This window comes from Dipodomys spectabilis, unplaced genomic scaffold (genome assembly GCF_019054845.1).
Source record: "Dipodomys spectabilis isolate Male_0828 unplaced genomic scaffold, ASM1905484v1 ptg000108l, whole genome shotgun sequence".
Classification (NCBI taxonomy): domain Eukaryota; kingdom Metazoa; phylum Chordata; class Mammalia; order Rodentia; family Heteromyidae; genus Dipodomys; species Dipodomys spectabilis.
Window position 1 is genome coordinate 17,801,781 of NW_024870785.1, and position 14,423 is coordinate 17,816,203.

Consider the following 14,423-nt stretch of genomic DNA (forward strand, 5'->3'; position numbering starts at 1 on the left):
CTCTCCGCTTCTCTCTTTCTCTCCCTCCCTCCCCATCCCCATCTGTCACCTCACATCATCCTCACTATCACTTTACGATGATATTGGGCCTGCTTAGACAATCCAGAAGAACCTGCCATCTCTCCATCTTTGGATTAATTCTCATATGCAACGTCCTCTTGCCTGTGAGAAACCATCTTCATGGTGTCAATCTCAGGACATAGACATCTGAGCTAGGAGGGTTCTATCTGCAAGAGTCCATCCCATGATTCTTTTGTTTGTTTAAGACAGGGTCTACTTTGAGCCTGGGTTCGACCTGATACTCACTATGTATGTCAGGCTAACCTCAAATTCAGATTAGCCTGCCCCTAGCTCCTAATTCTGGGATTGCAGGCATGTGCCACTATACCAAGCCTCCATATAATCCATAATTGATCATCAGTTATGGTTCCAACACCATAGCACAACCTGTTGATTTTCAATTTTTTGTTTTCCTTTTGGTGGTACTAGGGGTTGAACTCAGGGCCTCATGCTTGTCAGGCAGGTGCTATAACACGCATGGTGTCTGGCCTGCAGAGCCTATATTCTGCCCCTCACATCACATCTTTTTTTTTTTTTTCTGTCTGTCGTGGGACCTGAACTCTGGTCCTGGGCTCTGTCCCTGAGCTCTTCAGATCAAGCCTAGCGCTCTACCACTTGAGCCACAGCACCATTTCCAGCTTTTTCTGCTATGTGGTGCTGAGGAATCGAACCCAGGGCCTCATGCATGCAAGGCAAACACTCTACCACTGAGCCACCTTCCCAGCCCCTCACATCACATCTTATGTCATATAAAATCCCTGAGAAATGTTTTTCTTGTTTTTGTTTGTCGGGTGCTTAAGCTTGAATTCAGAAGCTTGAATGCAAGGCCTTTATGCTCTTGCTTGGCTTTCTCTGCTTAAGGCTGGTGCTCTACCACTTGAGCCATACTTCTGGATTTTTTCTGGTTAACTGGATATTAAAGAGCCCAGGCAGCACCAGTGGCTCACACCTGTAATCCTAGCTACTCAGGAGGCTGAGATATGGGAATCATGGTTCAAAGCCAGCCCCGGCAGGAAGTCCATGAGACTCTTATCTCCAATAAACCATTCAGAAAACCAGAAGTGGCACTGTGGCTCAAGTGGTAGAGTGTTTGCCTTAAACTGAAGAGCTGAAGGACAGCACCCAGGCCCAGAGTTCAAGTCCCACAACCAACCAACAAAAAAAAAAGAGAGAGAGAGCCCAGGCAGAAAAGTCCATGAGACTCTTATCTCCAATTAACCACCAGAAAGCCAGATGTGATGCTGTGCTCAAAATGGTAGAGCACTAGCCTTGAGCAAAAAGAGCTCAGAGACAGTGCCCAGGCCCTGACTCCAAGCCCCACAACTGACAAAAAAAAAAAAAAAAGAGTATTGTAGATTTGTCTGCCTGGGTTGGCTTCAAACCACAATCCTCATAGCTCAGTTTCCTGAATACCTAGGATTATAGGCTGCTGGCACTTGGCTGGGCTTTTTGTCATGTTCCCAATCTTCTATAATCATGAATTTTTCTTTCTAGCCACCTCTGAGAGTGTTCTCTCTTATTCTGGAATGTAAAGGGATGAAGACCTCAAAATAGAGAAAGATGTCCTGTGGAACGGAGCAGCAATCCCAGAACAGGAACTCTGTGTCCCCATCTGGAACTCTCCACACTGGCTGACAGTTGTCCTTGGGATCCTGGGCATTGGGCCAAGGGGAAGCAAGTTCTGGAAGAGTGAAATCTCATCTTAAAGCCTTGTTGAACCTGTTGGCCAGACAGGTAAGGAAACTGAGGCCTAGTTCTCTGTCTAAGACAAAATGACTAACAGCCCCGGTGTTTCTGGTAAACAATGGTTGAGGTTTCGCAGCAATGTGATTGACCATCTATGAGCCCATGGTAGGCTGGGAAGGAAATTACCACCTTCCCCAGTGATCTCTGTTTGCCTTGGGCTGCTGCTGGAGCCATTCAGTGCCCGCACTGAACATCCACTGTCCTGTTAGAACCCAAAAAGTTGTTTGCCTTTGTCAACATGGATTAACTTCTTCGTGCATGACTTAATCTCTGGCTTTATGACAGGGCTGAGACTGGAGGCTGGATCTCAGCAACAGCTGTGAATAAGAATCTCCAGTTCCTCCAGGGAGTGAGGCTGGAGGCCTCCATGTCTAAGCTGTGTTTGGAGTGCCAGGACTGAGGATGGTAAATACTGTTCTTGTTTTTCTAGTTCAGAAAAAATGTCTTAAAAGAATGAAGCCTGGCCGGGCGCCAGTGGCTCACGCCTGTAATCCTAGCTACTCAGAAGGCTCAGATCTGAGGATCGTGGTTCAAAGCCAGCCTGGGCAAGAAAGTCCGTGAGACTCTTATCTCCAGTTAACCACCAGAAAAACATACGTGGCGCTGTGGCTCAAAGTGATAGAGTACTAGCCTTGAACTGAAGAGCTCAGGGACAGTATCCAGGCCCAGAGTTCAAGCCCCACAACCAACCAAAAATTTTATATATTAAGGCACTGGTCTATGGCTTCCGTTCCTCTGTTTGTACTCATGCCATGCACATGTTCAGGGGGGTGTGCCCGGGACAGGCCTGATGCTCTGGCCAACATGAACTACGTAGCAAGATCCTATGTGTGCTGTGTGTGTGTGTTGGCGGGGGGGAATCAATGCCTGGTTCAGACTGAGGACCATCACATTCCTCAAAGTTCCAAGCCCAAATATGGCAGCAGGAAAGAGCCCCCGAACTGCATGTTCCCCCTCTCCCATCTCCTCTTCACTCTGTTCTGTCTTCTGCTATGAGGGACATCAGGTGAACGTACCTCAAGACACCCCACTCCCCACAGACCTCACAAACCCATCTGGGGTACCCCTCAACCAAGCACTAACCCAGCAACAAGATGGTCTGATCTTGGCTGAAGTGGAGGCAGGAGAGGCCCCACGGGACCTGAATGTGAGTGGAGGAGTTGCTTGTGCAGGGAATTTGAGTGAGGAAACGGGGGGGGGGGGGGGGGGGGGGGAACAGCAGAGCCGCTTTCCTGGGACCCTGATAGCAAGTTAGCTACTGACAGAGCCAGAACGAGGAAGAGCCCAGGTTTCCTGCCTCCAGGTCCTGTGTGCTTGCTTGTTGGCGTCTCTCCCTTTCATCTTCCTCCATCCTTAACGCTGAGAGCCGGCGCTTTTGACCAGCCCACGTCGATTCATAGCATTCTCCTGTAAAAACTCTAATATCTTGGTCAAAAATAGACCTGATCAAATACTCTTCATGCGTGTGTGTGTGTGTGTGTGTGTGTGTGTGTGTGTGTGTGTATGCACACATGCATGCATGGTGGTCCTGGGGCTTAAACAGCCTGGATGCTATCCCTGAGCTTCTTTTGCTCAAGGTTAACTACTTGAACCATAGCTCCACTCATGGGTTTTTTTGGTTGGTTTGTTTGGTTGGTTGGTTGGCATTTTGCTTTTGTTTTTGGCCATTTAGTGGAGATAAGAGTCTCATGAACTTTTCTACCTAGGCTGACTGCACACTGTGATCCCTAGATCTCAGCCTCCCGAGTAGCTAGGATTACAGGCGTGAGCCACTGGTACCCAGCAAGACAGGACTCTTGAAGTCATTTGTGTGTCATTTCTATAAAGTACGTGGCTCAAGGTAGGCCCCTGCTGGTATAATTAGTAACATACCTGGAAAGTGGCTACGTTGAGATCAGGCCTAGTGTCTGGCCTGCAGAGCTTACATTCCACCCTTCACATCACATCTTACATGATACAAAATCCCTGGGAAATATTGTTCTTGTTGTTGTTGTCGTTTTCCCAGTACTCAGGGCCTTCATGCTCTTTCTTGGCTTTTTCTGCCCGGGGCTGGCACTCTACCGCTTGAGCCACACCTCCTCTTCTGGATGTTTGCTAGTGAGCTGGAGTTTAAAAAGTCTTGCAGATTGCTCTACCTGGGCTAGCTTCAAACCATGATCCTCATATCTCAACCCCCTGAGTGTCTAGGATTATAGGCATGACCTGCCAATCAGCTCTTAGCCTGATCAAATATTCTATCCAGAGGTCCTGGGGATGTCTGAAGTCCCAACACCAGGGCTCACGTGATCTACAGGCAGGCAGGCCTCTTTCTGGGCTCTCCTTAGGAGGCACAGGAATATAACAGCTGTGTATAGCAGGGAAAGACTCAACAGGCTGCTCTACAAGGATCTGTTTCTGAGAAGCAAAGGAAAATTGGAGGCCATTAGCATCTCAAAATTAAATACATGGCATCCAGATAGCTTTAATGTAGAAATGAACTAAGCAATGTCTGTGGAGGGGTATGCCATGTTTAAGGCCCAGATCAAAAGCAAGGACAGAGGATGACCAAGAAGGGACCACACAGATGTTTCTAGCCAGGGTCACCCTGTGGGGAGAGGCACCAGGGCCGGTGTCCCCGAGATCCACAAGTAGTTGTCCTAAGGGCCACCCACCCGGAGAGTGAGAACTCGGTAAATAATGGCTAAGAGAGAGCAAGGATGTGTATGTAGATGGGCAAGATGAAGGGCTGGAAGGAAGAGAATGAAGGAATCTAGCCTGTGGTTGTCCATAGACCAGCAGAGTTCTGGTTGCATTTGCGCCTATACTTCTGGAACTGTTTTCAGTTTGGGAATATTAGATACCACTTTGAACCCAACCCTTTCTTTCTTTGTTTGAATTGAAACAGGTATGATGTAATCAGGACAGCCAAACTCTTAACAAAGAAAGCCCCTCAGAGTCGGGTGCCCGTGGCTCACGTCTATAATCCTAGCTACTCAGGAAGCTGAGATCTGAGGATCGCCATTCAAAGCCAGCCCAGGCAGGAAAGTCTGTGGGACTCTTATCTCTAATTAACTACCAGAAAACCAGAAGGGGCACTGTGGCTCAAAGTGGTAGACCGCTACCCTTGAGCAAATACAGCTTAGGGGCAGCGCCCACGCCCTGAGTTCAAACCCCACAATGGACAAAAAAGAGCTGGTTTCAAGAAGCCACCTGACCATCCCTCTCTCCATCTCTCTTCTCCCTACCTCCTCCCTCTCATCAGCCCCAAATGCTGCGTAGATGCTGTCACACTGCAGTGTTGCAACTATCAGGGAGACCCAGCTCCCCCAAACCACATCTAAACCTTTCCTCACCAATGGCTCATGCTTGTAACCCTAGCTCTTCAGGAGGCTGAGAGATGAGGATCGTGGTTCCAAGCTAGCCTGGGCAGGAAAGTCCATGATCACTCTTATCTCCAACTAACCAACAAAAAGCCAGAGCTCAACTGTGACTCAAGTGGTAGAGTACCCACCTTGAGCCAAAAAGCCATGCAAGAGTGCAAGACCCTGAGTTAAAGCCCTAGTACAATAGTTAGCTGTGAGTTAACTGGGATGAAGCTTTGCTGTTTAGCTTTAACAGGTCTGTGTCTGTGCAGCAGAGAAAACAGAAAACATGCTTGTTTGGAAGTCAGGGGAAAAAAGACTGGTGATGCCACGCACAATGGCTCATGCCTATAATCCTAGCTACTCAGGAGGCTGAGACCTGAGGATCAAGGTTTGAAGCCAGCCTGGGCAGGAAAGTCTGTGAGATTCTTATCTCCAGTGAACCACCAGAAAATCGGAAGTGGTGCTGCGGCTTAAAGTGGTAGAGTGCCTTGTGCATAAAAAGCTCAGGGATAGCGCCCAGGCCCTGAGTTCTAGTACCACAGCAGATGAGAGAGAGAGAAAGAGAGAGAGAGAAAGAGAGAGAGAGAAAGAGAGAGAGAGAGAGAGAGAGAGAGAGAGAGAGAGAGAGAAACCTGAAGCCCTCAGAACTACCTAACTTAAAAGGTAAAATTTTTAAAAATTAAAACGAGGGTAATACCAGTGCCTGCCTCATGGTGTCACTATAGAGACTTACTGAGTTTTAGGGCAAGGTGGTAAGAAAATAGGCATTAGCACACCCAGTCAAGGTATGGCCAAGTTGATCATTATTTCAATCCTGGCTCTGAGAGAGGTTCTAGAGAAGTTGTTGTCACTGCCATGACTTGAGAGGAGCAATCTAGTCAGAGTAAGCATTGTTGCCTGGCAGGGAGCAGTCTTTTCTTGGTTCCCTCCATCCCTCCTCATGAATGTGTCCTACACTGACCCTCTCTCTCTTTTTTTGTCAGTGGTGAGGCTTAAACTCTGGGCCTGGGCACTATCCCTCAGCTGTTCAGCTCAAGGCAAGTGCTCTACCACTTGAGCCTCGGCAACACTTCCAGTTTTCTGAGTGGTTTATTGGAGATAAGAGTCTCACGGACTTTCATGCCCTGCCTGGGCTGCCTTTGAACTGTGATCCTAAGATCTCAGCCTCCTGAGTAGCTAGGATTACAGGCGTGAGCCACCGGGGCCTGCTGACCCTGTCTCTTTAGGATCTCAAGGTGGCAGCAAGGTGAATGGCTCAGAGGAAAGACTGCTGCAAGAAATGGAGGCAGCAATGCCAAGCTTTTATTCCCCTCCTGTTCTTAGTTAATTCATAAGTAATTTTTTGTAAAGTCTAGCCTTTTTAGCAAAAGCAATTTCTAAGTACTTGTTATAAAGACATACTTCTCTTTGAATGAACAAACCCATGCCACATCCTTCCTATTTAAAACCATTCCTTACTTGGCAATACCAGTAAGCTGGATTCCCAAATACCAGTGCATTTCATCCTGGCTTTTCCTACCCACCTCAAAAAAAAAAAAAAAAAAAAAAACCAGGAGGACATTTCTAAAAGTGGTATCCACCTCACACTATCTAAAGACCTTGCTCAGAATAGCCCCAGACAAGACCCCAGCGGAGCATTTTGAGCAATTTGAAAACTCAACTGATTCACAGTTTTTCTTTTTCTTTTTAGATCAAGACTGTGTCTAAATAAAGCACAAGAGAAGCTGGTGTTTTAAGCCCTTTGGAACAAGATGAAAATAGCTCCCAGACTCCCTCCCTCCCCAACTTTTCCACCTCAAACACCTGACTTACAGGAGCTCCTGGGCCAGTGGCCAAGGGACTTGTAATTCCAACTATGGTTAAGGGACTGTCATTTAATGAGGCTCCATTGTTAGCTTGGGACGGGCAAGTGGGGATGGGCTCCTGGCCACTGGGCTCTGGCTTATCTGACCCTTAAGAGATGATGGAGTAGGGCTCTGATCACCAGCTCTTCAAGGGGCCAAGCAGACCACCCTCTGGCACAGCTCTGGCCTGGGAAAGAAGCTGCCCTATACTGGTCTGATGGGCTGAGCAGCTGCCTCTCCTGGAGCCTGGCTCCAGTGGAGATGTGCTTTAGAAACTCCCTGCCCAGGACAGGCTAGAAAGGGCATGTGTCAGATAAGTACTACTAGGGAGTTTCAATGCACACTTTCCTGAAGCTCCCCTGCCTTTCTCCCAAGTTCAGTGGGATCTCTTCCTCTCTGCTCTGTGAGGATGAAGTTTAAAATCAACTATGGGACTGGGAATGTGGCTTAGTGATAGAGTGCTTGCCTAGCATGCATGAAGCCCTAGGTTCGATTCCTCAGTACCACATAAACAAAAAAGGCCAGAAGTGGTGGTATGGCTCAAGTGGTAGAGCTCTAACCTTGAGCACAGAGAAGCACAGGGACAAAGCCCAGGCCCTAAGTTCAAGCCCCAGGACTGGCAAAAATTACATTAAATTAAATTAAATGAGCTAGAAGAAGTTAGATGCTGGTGGCTCACATCTGTAATCCTAGCTACTCAGGAGGCTGAGATTTGAGGATCACTATTTGAAGCCACCTAGACAGAAAAGTCCATGGAACTCTTATCTCCAATTAACCATCAAAAAGAAAAGGCCAGAAGTGTAGCTGTGGCTCAAGAGGTAGAGTGCTAGCCTTGAGCAAAAGAAACTCAGGGACAGCGTCCAGGCCTTGAGTTCAAAACCTAGGACTGGTGCATGTACACGCTTGCATACACACAAGCACGGACACACACACACACACACAGCAAAAGCCTGGAAAAATGTAGGTGTGAATATTTTTTTTGGGGGGGGGTCCAGTCGTGGGGCCTGAACTCTGGGCCTGAGCACTGTCCCTCAGCTCTTCAGCTCAAGGCTAGCGCTCTACCACTTGAGCCACAGCGCCACTTCTGGCTTTTTTCTTTTTTGCTTATGTGGTGCTGAGGAATCGAACCCAGGGCCTCAGGCATGCAAGGCAAGCGCTCTACTACTGAGCCACCTTCCCAGCCCTGAATATTTCTTTTGATCACAAAACACAGTACCATTGTCCCTTGGTACCCACAGGAAATTGGTACCATTAATGCCAAGTTCAACAGATGTTCATGTCTCATTTTAAATGGCATATTTACAACATCCTATTGTATCCTTGAAATCATCTCTTGATTATGTCTACTGACTACTCCAATGGAAATACAACGTAAATAGTTGTTTAAGGAATGAAAAACAGGCAGTAGTCTACATGTTTAACTATGATGCAATTTCATTGAATGTTTTTTGTGTTTTTTAGTTGTTGTTGTTGGTTGTGGGGCTTGAACTCAGGGCCTGGGTGCTGTCCCTGAGCTTTTGTGTTCAAAGCTAGCGCTCTACCACTTTGAGCCAGTGCACCACTTCCTGTTTTCTAGTGGCTAATTGGAGATAAGAACCTCATGGACTTTTCTGCCCAGGCTGACTGAATCATGAGCCTCCGATCTCAGCCTCCTGAGTAGCTAGGATTACAGGCGTGAGCCACCAACACCTGGCTATCCGAATGCTTTTGTTGCCAGATTGGTTAAAATGGAGGATGCAGGGGTCTGACTTGAAACTGGCATCTGCCTTCTGTTACAGCATTGAAATGTGGCAGCCACTGAGGGAACACGACCTGTCTCAGGTGAGTGGCTCACGGTGGTCTCAATCAACCACCTCTCACAGAGAAGAAAGGACAATTCCTCATTCTCCTCCACACGTTAAAATAGAACCGGCTGTTACGGATTCCTCTTGGAAAATGTACACTATGATAAAGGTCCTGGTAAGTCCTGTAATGACAGCCCTGGCCACTGGGAAGACAGCATCAGCTGGTTCAGAGAGTACATCTCCTGTGAGCAGGGCTGGGCCAGCCATTTGATGCACATCAGCTCATTCATTCCTTTCTTCTGTGCAATGAGGTATTATCCCCAACATTTTCTTGTGCCAGTACTGGGGTTTGAACTTAAGGCCTCTTACTCTTGCTCAGCTTTATTGATCACACCAGGGACTCTTTGACCACTTGAGCCACACCTCTAGTTTGGCTTTTTGCTGGTTAATTGGAAATAAATTTGTACAAATGTATACACATTTGTACAAGCTGGCTTTAAGCCTGGATCCTCAGATCTCAGCCTTCTGCGTAGCTAGGATTATAGGATGACCAGCTAAATATAATTCTTGGTGGGTATGTGTGTGATAGTACTGAGGCTTGAACTCAGGGCTTTGAGCCCTCAACTTTTTTGTTCATGGTTGGTGCTCTACCACGTGAGTCATACCTCCAGTTCCAGTATTCATTTCATTTTACAGAGGAAAATATTAAAGCCCAGAGACCCTAAGTTACTGGAGATCAGAGACCGACCCTAGGATTTCTCCAGCAGCAAAGATAAAGAGGCAAAGAGAGTTAAGCTTGAGGGTAGCCATTTGGAATGACTGAAGAACAGGTCTGGTTAAATGGTTTCCTTCCTCCCTTGCCCCTTAAGGTGTGTACCAAGCTGAACCATCTAGAAATAAATTATCCACAACCATCCCATCATGGCACAGGGTTTAGCTGTGTCTTGCCTCCTGTGGGGTAAATGTGAGCAACTCTCTTAACCTGGGCCCATGGGAATCACCTGGCGAGTTTGAACAATTCTGCTGAACACCCTAGGCTGCCACTGGCAGGCCGGGTCTGGGCGTTTTCCCATCTCACCAGGTGATTGGAACCCACAGAGGACCCCAAGGCCTTCTGGGAAGGCTTCTTGTAGAAAGGCCCTCAAGTGTGGGCGGTCTTCCCCTTCGGACATCATCTCAAAGGTAGACTGATGTTTACCAAGTGGCTAAATGTCACTCAGAACTGACCCCGCCCCTTAGGACCAAACACCAAAGGACAATGCCCTGGCCCTGAATTCAAGCCCCATGACTGAATACATAGGAGGGGAAGATGAAAAGAGGTGAGTCTCAAGGTTTTTCCCAGCTTTGAAATGCTGTGATGATAAAATATGATAGACCTCGCTGGGTGCCTGGTACCTGCCTGTAATACCAGATTCTCTGGTGAGATAAAAGAAGTAAAAGTTCAAGGCCAGCCAAGGTAACATAATATAGCTGGCCCCTGACTTAATTAAAAAAAAAAACTAAGCCACTATATCCTGAATTTTATACAATTCAAGAACAATTTTGTTCTTGTTGTGGTCATGGGGCTTGAACTCTGGGCTTGGACACTGTCCCTGTGCTCTTCAGCTCAAGGCGAGCGCTCTACCACTTGAGCCACAGCGCCACTTCCGGGTTTCTAGTGGTTTATTGGAGATAAGAGTCTCACAGAGTTTCCTGCCCTGGCTGGCTTTGAACCATGATCCTCAGATCTCAGCCTCCTGAGTAGCTAGGATTATAGGCATGAGCTACCCCCACCCAGCTCAAGAGCAATTTTAAGAGAAGTTGATTACAGCTCTCCCCAGTGGAGAATAGCAATGGATGGACACAGAAGCTGAACGGGGCGCGCACATGCACGCGCACACACACACACACACACACACACACACCAGGACAATGGGAAGGAGCTACCTTTCTCTGCTGCCATCATGTCTGAAGGGCTGAAGGCTGGGGCGGTCCAGAGCTTTGCAAGGTATTCCCTCTTGGCTTGATTGTCTGGGAAAAGAGGTAAGGCTTGTATCTGGGCCCTCCCATCTCCTGTCAGCACAAGGAAGGTGCTAGAACAATCCCGTGGGCCTTAGGAGACTGTGTAGCGTGGTGCTGAGTGTAGATTCAGCCTGCCCTGAGTCTCCATCTTGGCCTTACCACTGTCATGCTATAAATTAGGCTGTGTCATTTTAGGGCAACTTATGTCACCTCTCTGTTTCATTGTGTGTGATACTGGGATTTGAACTCAGGGCCTCCTGCTTGCCAGGGTGGCGCTTCATTGAACCTCTCTGAGGCTTCGCTGTAAGAGTGGAAGGAAGCATAATTCCCACCTCACAGAATGCAGAGCCCGTGAAATGGTGTCCTTGAGGCACATGACACCTTGTGGGTGATCAACACAGCTCCCAGAGCTCTGCCACCGGATCCAGAGACTTACTGTACTCTTGGTCCCATGGCCTACCCAGCATGCCTCACTGCAGGTAGAACCTACCACAGAAAAGCTGGAAAAGCCAGGTACCAGTGAATGGCTCACACCTCTTATGCTAGCTACTCAGGAGGCTGAGCTCTGAGACTCACAGTTCAAAGCCGGCCCGGGCAGGAATGTCATTGAGAGTCTTATCTCCAAAAACTGCAAGTGGAGCTGTGGTTCAAGTGGTAGAGCGCTCTTCTTGAGTGAAAAAGCTCAGGGACAGTGCATAGGCTCTGAGTTCAAGCTCCAAGACTAGTACACACAGAGAAATTAAAAAGAAAAAAAAAGGTCAGGGGCTGGTGGCTCACGCCTATAATCCTAACTACTCAGGAGGCTGAGATCTGAGGATCGAGGTTCAAAGCCAGCCTGGGCAGGAAAGTCCATGAGACTCTTTTTTTTTTTTTGGGTCCAGTCATGGGGCCTGAACTCTGGGCCTGGGCGCTGTCCCTCAGCTCTTCAGCTCAAGGCTAGCGCTCTACCACTTGAGCCACAGTGCCACTTCTGGCTTTTTTCTTTTTGCTTATGTGGTGCTGAGGAATCGAACCCAGGGCCTCTGGCATGCAAGGCATGCGCTCTACCACTGAGCCACCTTCCCAGCCCCAAGTCCATGAGACTCTTATCTCCAGTAAAGCACTAGAAAACCAGAAGTAGTGCTGTAGCTCAAGTCATAGAGCACTTGACTTGAGCGTTGAAGAGCGCAGGGACAGTGCCCAGGCCCAGAGTTCAAGCCCCATGACGAACAACAACAAAAAAAAAGCTGTCCCAATGCAAACACAAGGCGGGAGAGAGGGATCCCAGCAACCCAGCCTGACCTCCACCCCGGACAAAGCAGGGCCATCTTTGGAGACAGGAGCATTAAATTATAGCCAGTCCAAAAAAAAAAAAGCCAGCCAGAAGGGAGCCTAGACCCAGTTCATTGTCACTCCCAAGCCCATGTTATTCAAATGTGGGCCAGGGAACGCCTGGCTTGCCAAAGGCCCCCACGTGGTCTTCTAGAAGCTTCTCCCTGACAGCACAGCACACCCCTAGGATGACAGGGCTCAGCCTAACCCCAGGTTAAATGCATAATGTGCTTATTATACATTTAAATATATTGTTGATGTTTTGAAGGGGTAGCTTCAACCTTTGGGTATATAACTATCATTAAGGAGATCCTTTGTACTCGGTGAGGGGGTGGGGCGGGAGGGGAGGGCGGCGCCATGCTATAATTTGACCGTTTTAGCCTTCACATGATGTCACTTAACAACTTGGACCTAAATACACTCAAGAAACAGCCTGACGCACAACGGCTTGAATTTGAAGGATTCTGGAAGTCAGTTCTGAAGTACTTTCTCACCACCTTGTTCCCAGGCTGCTAATGTTATCATTATCATTACTATTACTACTACTACTATTAATAAGTACTTGTACAAATGGGTTTCAATTCAACACCTCAGTTTAGGACTATGATGCATCTTGACATTAGTTTTAGTCAAGATCCCAAAAGTAGAGGAGGGAGAAGTCATGTTTGTTAGCTCCTGGGACTCACCAGCAAGCTTTTAAAACAACTGACATAAGCCACGCACCAGTGGCTCACACCTGTTATCCTTACTAGTTAGGGGGGCTGAGAGCTGAGGATTGCAGTTCAAAGCCAGCCCAGGCAGGAACATTTGTGAGACTCTTATGTTCATCAGAAAACCAGAAGTGGCACTGTGGCTCAAGTGGTAGAGCACTAGCCTTGAGCAAAAGAGCTCAGGACAGTTCCTAGGTTCTGAATACAAACTCTGGCACCAAAAAAAAAAATTATAATTAAAAATAATTCTCAGTTCATGACAAAATATAGGAACTATTGTGAAGGGGTATTACAAGACAAATCAAGGATAATCTGGACATCAAGATAAAGAGGCTCATCCCCCTGATCTTAGCTACTCAGGAGGCTGAGATCTGAAGATTGTTTTGAAAATTGAGTAATCTGGAGATTGGCAGTTTCAAAGCCAGCCTAGGCAGGAAAGTCTGTGAGACTTTTATCTCCAATTAACCACCAGGAAACTGGAAGTGGAACTGTGGCTCAAAGTGATAGAGTTCTTCCTTGAGTGAAAAGCTCAGGGACAGTGCCCAAGCCCTAAGTTCAAGAAAAAAAAAAAAAAAAAGAGGCTGGGAAGGTGGCTCAATGCTTGCCTTGCAAGCATGGGGCCCTGGGTTCGATTCCTCAGCACCACATAAGCAAAAAGAAAAAAGCCGGAAGTGGCGCTGTGGCTCAAGTGGTAGAGTGTTAGCCTTGAGCTGAAGAGCTGAGGGACAGTGCCCAGGCCCAGAGTTCAGGCCCCACGACTGGACCCCCCAAAAATAAAGGTTTTAACATAATATCTATCAAAAGAATCTATCAAAAAATGCGGCTCAGTCGGGCACCAGTTGCTCACGCCTATAATCCTAACTACTCAGGAGGCTGAGATCTGAGGATCAAGGTTCAAAGCCAGCCCAGGCAGGAAGGTCCATGAGACTCTTATCTCCAATAAAGCACTAGAAAACCAGAAGTGGCACTCTGGCTCAAGCAGTAGAGGGCTTGCCTTGAGCTAAAGAGCTGAGGGACAATGCCCAAGCCAAGAGTTCAAGCCCCATGACCAAAAAAAAAAAAAAAAGGTGTGGCTCAAGTGGTGCACACTTCCCTAATAAGTTTGAGTTCTTATTTAAATCCTAGTACCACCAAAAAATACTATTAACCTATACTGATACTTTTAAATGCAAATAAATACATATGGATAAAAGGAGAGACAAAGGAAATGCAGAAATGATAGGTAAAGGGTGTGTGTTGTGTGTATGTGTGTGTGTGTGTGTGTTGTGTGTATGTGTGTGAGAGAGAGATTCTGGACCCCAAACCCATGCTAGGCAATGCTGTGTACCCCTGAGCTACAGCTGCAGTCCCTGAAAAGTGAGTTTGTAACCATCATGCAACAAATGATTTAGGCAAAATCGTCCATGGATGTTAGAACCATTGGGGACGAATTTATTACAGAGTAGAATATTTATAATCTTGTCTTTCCTAATTTAAAAATAATTTATTTCAAATGGAAAAAGGTTTCCTTTATAATTGAGAAGCTGGAGGACACAGCCATAATGCAATGACCAGAGTTCACATCATCAATGAGCCAGCCAACCAAGCTGGGCATCCTGGCTTGAGCCTATAACAGCAGCTACT